The sequence below is a fragment of the Podarcis raffonei genome, chromosome 4 (assembly GCF_027172205.1).
Source record: "Podarcis raffonei isolate rPodRaf1 chromosome 4, rPodRaf1.pri, whole genome shotgun sequence".
Classification (NCBI taxonomy): domain Eukaryota; kingdom Metazoa; phylum Chordata; class Lepidosauria; order Squamata; family Lacertidae; genus Podarcis; species Podarcis raffonei.
The window spans coordinates 13,303,176-13,311,829 of record NC_070605.1 but is presented as its reverse complement, the minus strand read 5'-3'; the positions used below and the strand labels follow the sequence as shown (position 1 = coordinate 13,311,829).

Here is an 8,654-nt window from a genome sequence, read left to right as displayed (position 1 = left end):
TACAGCCAACCAAAGTAAACATTACTGGGCCAACAAATTGACTTGGGATAAAGACAGATTGCTTTCTTGGGATATTTATAGAGTTGCCATATTTCAGAAAGTAAAAATCTGCACACCCCGAGCTTTTTTAAGGAAACCTCCAGAATTGTGAGCTTTTTTAAAACAAAAACAAATTGCAAAAAAGGGCGATTTTTCAATTGACTTGAGAGGAGAGCGCAAAATATGGTCTGAAGCTCAACATCAAAAAAATGAAGATCATGGCCACTGGGCCCATCACCCAGGAATCCCTGGAAAAGACCCTGATGTTGGGAAAGATGGAGGGCACAAGCAGAAGGGGACGACAGAGGACGAGATGGTTGGACAGTGTTCTTGAAGCTACCAGCATGAGTTTGACCAAACTGCGGGAGGCAGTGAAAGACAGGAGTGCCTGGCGTGCTCTGGTCCATGGGGTCACGAAGAGTCAGACACGACTAAACGACTAAACAACAACAACAACAACAAGATCCAGGACAAACTGTCGGACGTATGGCAGCCCTATTTAACATGGCACTAGGGAAGGGTTTGGTGGTGCTGGGGGTTCCGACTGCTTTCGGTGCTACACCCCTGTTGCTGAAAGCTAGCCTAATACCCAAGAACTTACTGGGAATCTTGTTGAAAAGGCTTGTTGGACCATACAGCTCATTTACTGTAAGAAGTTTGGGGGCACTTCAAAGACAGTCTACCCAGGAATTTTGGCGCCTTGGAAGTCAGCGGGAATGTTGCCATCAACTTCAGTAGAAACTGAGATACTTTAGGACTCCCCGTCCTAATCGTTTGGCTGGTGTCTCCTTCTATTTCTCATCTCCCTGCCCCTGCCCCAGGGTACCTTCCATCATCCAACTGGTGTTAAAGCAATGTTTCCATGGCTGTTATTAAGTGGTGTACCAGAATTCAGCAAGAGGCAGCCAAACCTTAGAAGAGCCACTTGGGTACGCTTGCTGATGTGGTACTGTCATCGTTTTTCATTAATTACCCATATGCTCCAAAAGGTTTCAATGCGCCTGTCAGTCCCATGATAATTATAGGCTTCTGCTGCGAGAGCTCATTTCTCATTGCTGGGATCATGCCATGTTTATAGGGCTTGATGAGTTGTTTGTTCAGGATTGATGCAGTGCAGTGTTGCTGCAAACTTTTGCATTTGAATTGCAAATGGCTTGACAAATATATATTTAAACCAGGCCTGGATGTTTCAGGTAGCACACGGTGGTAGCCTTGGAAACCAGTTTTGGCAAGGAGGAATGTAAGCCTCTGGCTGTAAATAAGAACAGGACAGGAAGGATTAACTCGTTCTTCAGTGGAATTAAGTGGTATGAGAACCAGCTTTGGTCCAACTGGATAACAGTGCTGGTCGCAGATGTGGGTTCATGACCCATCTCAGCCATGACCTCACTGGGTGGCCTTGTTCAAGTCTTATTATCTCATCTTCATAACAAAAATAATAGGAGCTCTACTGGATCAGACCAAAGGTCCATCTAGACAAGCCATCTTTGTTCACAGTGTCCCCCAAGCAGGACATGGACACAACAGCACTCTCCCCAATTGATGCTCAGCTGCAACCACAGATCAAATGGAATTAATAACGACCAACATCAGTGATGTAGCATGTACCAATGACTGATGATTCTTCTGTTGGGTAGATTGCTGGCCATATGCCACCTTCAATAACATAGATAACATGCTTCTGAATACCAATTGCTGGGGAACAAAGGTGGAAAGTGTGATGGCATTCGTGCTGTGCTTGTGACCTTCCTGTAGGCATCTGGTTGATCACAGTGGGAAACAGGAAACTGGAGAAGGGAGGTCAAGGGTCAGATCCAGCAGGGCTCTTCTCAAGTTTTTAGTTGGGAGCTTCTTTGTATTTTAAAATGAGATATCAAGAAAGAATTTGGAACTGGTGATGACCCTCTAGTTGATGAGAGGCAACAGATGCATGTGAGAAGCAGGAGCTGGTAATGAGAGGGGTGGATTGTGGTGGGGAAGGAGAGGGAGAGGGAGAGGGAGAGGGAGAGGGAGAGGGAGAGGGAGAGGGAGAGGGAGAGAGAGAGAGAGAGAGAGAGTCCATTGATTCAACTGAATCCTCAAGAGAGACCAGGGTGAGGGCAATGTCACCATCCATGGGCATTGTTCCGTAGTGGGCTTCTTTGCTCTACATGGATTTTTGGGTCTACAGTGGAGATTTCTCCAGTAAATTGAATACAGTGGTACCTCGGGTTACATATGCTTCAGGTTACATACGCTTCAGGTTACAGACTCCGCTAACCCAGAAATAGTACCTCGGGTTAAGAACTTTGCTTCAGGATGAGAACAGAAATCGTGCTCCCGTGGCACAGCGGCAGCAGCAGGCCCCATTAGCTAAAGTGGTGCTTCAGGTTAAGAACAGTTTCAGAACAAATTAAGTTCTTAACCCGAGGTACCACTGTATAGAAAAGCATGAACTGAAGCAAACAAACACAGTTTTTTTATTCATCTCCCAAATCACTGTGATTGGAGTGCCCTGGGGAAATAAGTAACTGTGATTAAAAGCTAGACCTGTCCTGAAAAACAAATCTCCTCTAAATCACCTCCCACCTTGAGGCCAGGGTGTTTCCTCGAGCATCATGGTTTTGTTCTTTGGGGTGGGAGGGAGAGGATGGTCATGTATCTTTTTTAGACAGCCGAGGCCAGAGAAAGACTCAGAAGCTTAGGGAATCCAGCTTGAGAAATTTTATTTATGGTGCAATCTGACTTGGAATCATGAGACCCTTCACAAAAGAAGCCGAACAATTTGGGGTACACACAAAGCTGATGCAGACCTGTAAAAAATAAAACAATACTAGAACTCCTCTTCCAAGTAATCACCAGGGGGCAAGTCTAGCTTTTACTTTGGGCCAGATTTTCACAATAACCACCAGTGTTGGTTACCAAAGGCTCTGTGTTCAAACATGTGAAAAAAATCACATATTCTCAGATATAATCTCCATGAATTTCTGTGACATTGTATGAAGGTTTAGGGGAAAGGGGCAGGATGATGTTCTTTGGACCACAAGTCTCATTATGAGATCTGAATGAAGTTTACGGTGCCCTGCATTTTCACACAATTTGTCTGCTTATATTACACACATACACAAACACACACACACACACGAGAATTTTAAGTGTCAGCATGGCCCATCTTTCTTTCCTTGAATAGGATTAACATTTCCTTCTAATTAGTTTCCAGGCTGAGCATCTTTCCTTTCTTTCTTCAGAGTTCCAGGGAGATTTTGACTCCCAGTTCCCAATTAACATTAATGGAACGGGGGAACATTGTAACTCCCATAACTAGCTTGGCAAGTCTCGGATGTGAGATGAAATAATGGATTTTTCAAGGATCCATATGGCACGTCCACATGGGGATTCACCTGTGGAAACTTGATTTTGGTCTCCTCCACGATACACTTTCCAATCCCTCCATCAAGAGATGACTGATGGCTTAGTACCACTACTGCCTAGAATGCACAACCATGGGCTGTATCTCAGGAAAGGTATCCGTCAGGAGATAGGAGGCAAGTAAAACATGGCGAGTTGTTGCCGGAAACGTGTAAGTAAATTCCCCTCGTTGCTTAGAAGAAGCCCAAGCTTTAATTTTGAGGGGATATGATGACTCACAGCAAAGAGGGTGAAGGAGTCCAGTTTGGCGACTTCACACACTAACACATACCACATGGTACAGCTAGGGATTTACAAAGGATTTACCAGTTTCATTTCTCTCTGTTTCTCTCTTTTTGAAATATTTTTTAATTTGATTTTACAGTGGTACCTCGGATTACAGACTCTTCAGGTTACAGACTCCACTAACCCAGAAATAGTACCTCGGGTTAAGAACTTTACATCAGGATGAGAACAGAAATCGCATCCCAGCAGCGCGGCAGCAGCAGGAGGCCCCATTAGCTAAAGTGGTACCTCAGGTTAAGAACAGTTTCAGGTTAAGAACGGACTTCCAGAACGAATTAAGTTCTTAACGAGAGGTACCACTGTACGAGTGTAAAGTCATAACAATACCAAATACATATTCATATTTAGAGATTTCTCTGAGTCTCAGACTTCCCACCATCCCTTCCATAGGTCCTATTGTCAACATTTTCAACTGCATATTATTTCATCATCCATATTTTATATCTCTCCATATTGTCCATAGTATTTGTTACATTACAAGTGTCATTAGAATCCTGCTAATGTTTTCATTTGCTTACGGTGGTCTCCTAAATAAATTACAGTCGTACCTCTGGTTACGAACGGAATCCGTTCCGGAGGTCTGTTCGTAACCGGAAACCGCTTGTAACATGAGGCGTGCTTTCGCTAATGGCGCCTCCCTCTGTGTGCCTCCGGCGCACGATTTCTGCTCAAATCCTGGGGCAATGTTCACAACCAGGAGCAGCTACTTCCAGGTTAGTGGAGCTCGTAACCCGGAGCGTGCACAACCAGAGGCGTTCGCAACCAGAGGTACCATTGTATAAATCTTCCCCATTTTTTCTTGAAGTTTTTGTCTTCTTTGTTCCTGAGCTTTCCGGTCAGTTTTGCCATTTTGCCGTACTCCAACAGCTTAATTTGCCATTCTTCTCTGGTAGGGACTTCACCTTTGTGGCGTTCATACGGAGCCCCCGGTCGTCTCATGGACTATTGACCCATACACCACTAATCCGCTGCCACCAACCAGGTCCTCCCCGGTAAATCACTTAGCCTCAGTCAGGTTCTTAATTTAACAAAGAAGAGTGTAGTTTATTGCAGACACAAATAAACTTTAACTGCATTCAGAGTGTTGTTGCTCTTTACCTTCTTAGTCTTATTTTTATCCTGTCTCTAACTCTTCTACCTCCCCTCACACGAACCAACTGCACTAACTTTCTAATTCCAACTGTCTGCCAACTGCTTTCCCAACTGCCTTTTCCCAACTAACTAACTAACTAACTAACCAACCAACCAACCAACCAACCAACCAACCAACCAACTAACCTCGGGTTAAACCCTTTTATAAACAGATAGGCTCCGCCTCTGGCTTTTCTATTGGTCTACCTATTAACCCTTTCTCTCCCCCTGTACAGACATTTTCAAACTAATGGGCAAACGCCACATCCTTCTTTCCAGCTCTGGGCCATTTCTCTCTGTTTCTCATTTTACCAGTCTGAAATGCAGTTCTCCACATTTTGCCGTGGTGTGGAGTGTTGGCATGAGTAGAGTTTCCCTGGATGATCTAAATGATCTTATGGGTCTATACTTGGACTGATAGTATTTCAAACCATTGGGAGTTGGACTTCAAGGCTGTTTAAGCTCAGATCACAATGCCTTGAGGGATTTGGTTCTGAACCACGTCTTCAGTTGTGAGCTTTGGTGCCATTTCAAATAGCTGATGGCACCGCAGCAGCTAAACCCTAGGATCAAGCAGTTTCTTCTCAACTAACTCCTGTCTCATTTGCTTCCCAAGCAGACTACCAATGTCCCCAACCCCCTCCCTCCCCTTCTCTCTCTCTGTCTCTTCGTCTCTCTCTCTCTCTGACTTGGTAATGTGTCTCCCGGGAAAGTTGCACTGCCACGAAAGAAGCAATTCATAGCATTTTCCAATAAGAGCAAACCAGATTACAGCAGAATATATGTCAGTAAAATGTAAAGTGCTATTGACTAGAGCTCTGTATGGCTTTATAAAATTCCTGCTTACTGGCTCATGAGGTACCAGGAGTGCATCAGTGGCCTCATCCAGCATTTTGCTTATGTGTTCTGAACCAGGACCACTTCTACTCACATGGACTCCTAAGGCTGGAGCCATTCGCTTTAATAGATGCACCGCTTCCCTGCTCCCTATGTGCCAATGCACTAATGTCATGCAAATATGAACAAAACCAGGCACAGACAACCCCAAGGGTGTGTGGGGCTTTCTTTAACTTCAAGACATTTAGGGTTGTCATAGCATGTCAGGACTGTCCGAGCCATTATATTCCAGCCCAATCACCAAGATCTCTTAGAGATGTGTGGTGAGTTGTCCTTCATGTTCCAGAGGCCCAAATGGACCAGAGGTTGGGCATGTAGTGTCTCTGGTTCCATGCTGTGGAATCTATTTTCAGCAGAGATCTGGCAAGGCACCCTTGCTTTTAACTCTCATACGTGCCTTGGAGACTAAAGGATCGTCCATACTTCCACTTGTCTCACCACTTTGCCATGGGAAAGGGTTCAGGGGCTCACAGGAGGAGGAGACGGGTGAAAAGTTCCTCCTTCTCCTCCTCTTCCTCCTCCTTCAGCCAGGAGTATGATATGGTCTTAACAGTGTGTTCATGACTGTGGAGGCCAATTCTGGATCCACACATCCTTCCACAGTGGGGACATAGACATCTGGGTAAGAGTTGATCACTGTGAGGATTTGCAAAACATGCCTTCCTCTTACCTCATTTCTCCCTTTCATCCTGAGTTCATGCTTCTTCAAAGACGCCTAACGAAAAGATACTAACGAAAGCCCTTATGGGGTTCTGTTATCAGAGCCAGCTACTTCAATCGAGTCCTATGATTCGTATTCTCACAGACTTTTAATAGGTGCTTGCTGTTTTTACTTCCCTTTCTAGTATAGTAGACTTCTTCTTTTAATTGATCAGTATGTACAGTTGTCACCCTGTGTCAAATTCTATAAAACTCTTTGGATATGATATTTTTCACAGAAAAGCACTATATATAAACATTGGGGAGGATCCAGCTAAGTTCTACTTGGAATCAGTCCATTGAAATTAAGGGACTTCAGTTAGGCTGAAATCTCAACTCCACTTACTTGGGTGTATGCCCCACTGACTTCAAGAGGCCTTACTTCTGAGTAGACAGTAGGCAGTTAGGGCCACCAACTTGGATTGCTTTAAAAGAGGATTAGACAAATTTATGGGGAGGTGGGCATCTTATTGGCCACTGTGAGGACTGGGCTGGATAGGCCATTGGCCTGATCCAACAGGATCTTCTTATGCTCTTAGGATTGCACCGCAAGTCACATTCATCCCAATGGGTCTACTCTGAGTGTGGCTATGGTTGGATACAGCTCATTCTAAACACATTGGGGGGAAAGAATAACTCACACCGCACATCAGAAATAGGGTTATGAATCACACAGGTAGGTCCAAATAAGTGGCAGATTATGCCGTTAAATGTGAGGAGGAGGCAGAAGAAAATTCCTTTGTGACATCTGTTCTCCAACAGCTGGTATAGTACCAAGCTGCAAAAGGTGGCACAATTATAGCAAAAGGTAATATCAACCCCTTGGGTACAAAGGCTGCAGTGCTGCTAAGCTGAGATGTGAAATATGTCAGCGTATCTGTTAAATACAGAAGCTGCACATGCAAACACAAATTAGCAGCGCATAAGTTGCGGCTGCCCGGGGCTCCCAGTGTTTCCTCACAAAAGAGGAAACATCTGAAAGAGCAGAACTGTTAGTTCTATTCAAGGAAATAGACACAGAACTGGCATCCTTTGTGGTGTGTGTGTGTGTGTGCTCGCGCGCACACACACAGACACACACACTGTACGGTTCTGGTCACCTGACGTCAAAAAGGATATTTCAGAACAAATAAAGGAGCAGTTCGGTGACCTTGAAACAAATTGGCTGTCTGCACACCAAATTGTACATTTCTCTGTTAACCCAACAGTATTGTCTCAAGCTGCCCCAAACCTTAAAACCTGTCACAGAACCAGGGACGTACGAAGTGGGGGGTGGAGGGGCGGTCTGCCCCAGGTGCCACTGGGGGGGGGGGTTGACAAGATGGCCCCTGCTTCTCCCTAGCTGTAGAGAGGCCGAGGGTACGCGCAGTCAGTAGGGCTGCCGCTCTCGTGCGCTGTCTGTACGGGTGCCCATATGGACTGCTTCTTGCACAGCAACCATATGGGCTGTCACGCATGCGCACTCCATACAGGATGCCACACATGAGCAGTCCATACGGACTTCACACATGCGCCACTGGGTGATTCGCCCCACCCCTCAGCGTTCTGCCCCAGGTGCCGGAGAGGGTTCCTCCACCGCTGCACAGAACCCATTTTGAAATTCCACATACACATAAAAAGGACTCTCAAATATCTACAAGATTTCCTGTGATGTCATGGTATTATCAACTCTAAACTATTACATAAGCATGCTTAATATTTGACTATATCGTTCAAATTGCATATGCATGGAATGTTTCTTGGGCTCTGTGGGGATTGTTTATTATGGGTATTTCCCCCCTCGCAGAGCTACTGTTTCCTGTGCCTTCAGCAGACTACAGTTCCCAGGAATCTTTGGAGGAAGTCATGTGCTTTATATATATATCATACCCGCCAAGTGTCCCGATTTTCCTGGGACAGTCCTGGAATTAGGAAAGCCACCCCGGCTTCTGATTTGACCCTGGAATGTCAACCCTATCTTCCCCACCAGTGCTGCCGCTGCTGAGCTCAGGGAGGAGGAAGAGCCAGCGCTTATCCCGAGTGGCAGCGGTGGCGAGGGAGCCTCCCATTGCCTCTCCATGGCCACTGCTGCTGGCCTCCTCTCTTGGACAGCTCATAAAGGGCGAAGAGAAGGAGAGACTGTGACCACCAAGGCCCATCCCTGTGTGATTCCTTGTCTCTGAGGGGCAGGCAGAGTGCAGAGGTGCCCTGGGGAG

The 8,654-nt window shown here is 45.7% G+C and overlaps 1 long non-coding RNA gene across 1 annotated transcript; it reads right to left on the bottom strand.

Annotated features, from left to right (window-relative positions):
• Positions 1-2,544: 2,544 nt before the first annotated feature.
• On the bottom strand, positions 2,545-4,878 carry LOC128412495 (uncharacterized). The gene is made up of 3 exons (XR_008330094.1): positions 4,831-4,878; positions 4,635-4,750; positions 2,545-2,831 (listed from the first exon to the last, which is right to left on the bottom strand). It is a non-coding gene; the product is annotated as an uncharacterized LOC128412495 (long non-coding RNA).
• Positions 4,879-8,654: the final 3,776 nt, after the last annotated feature.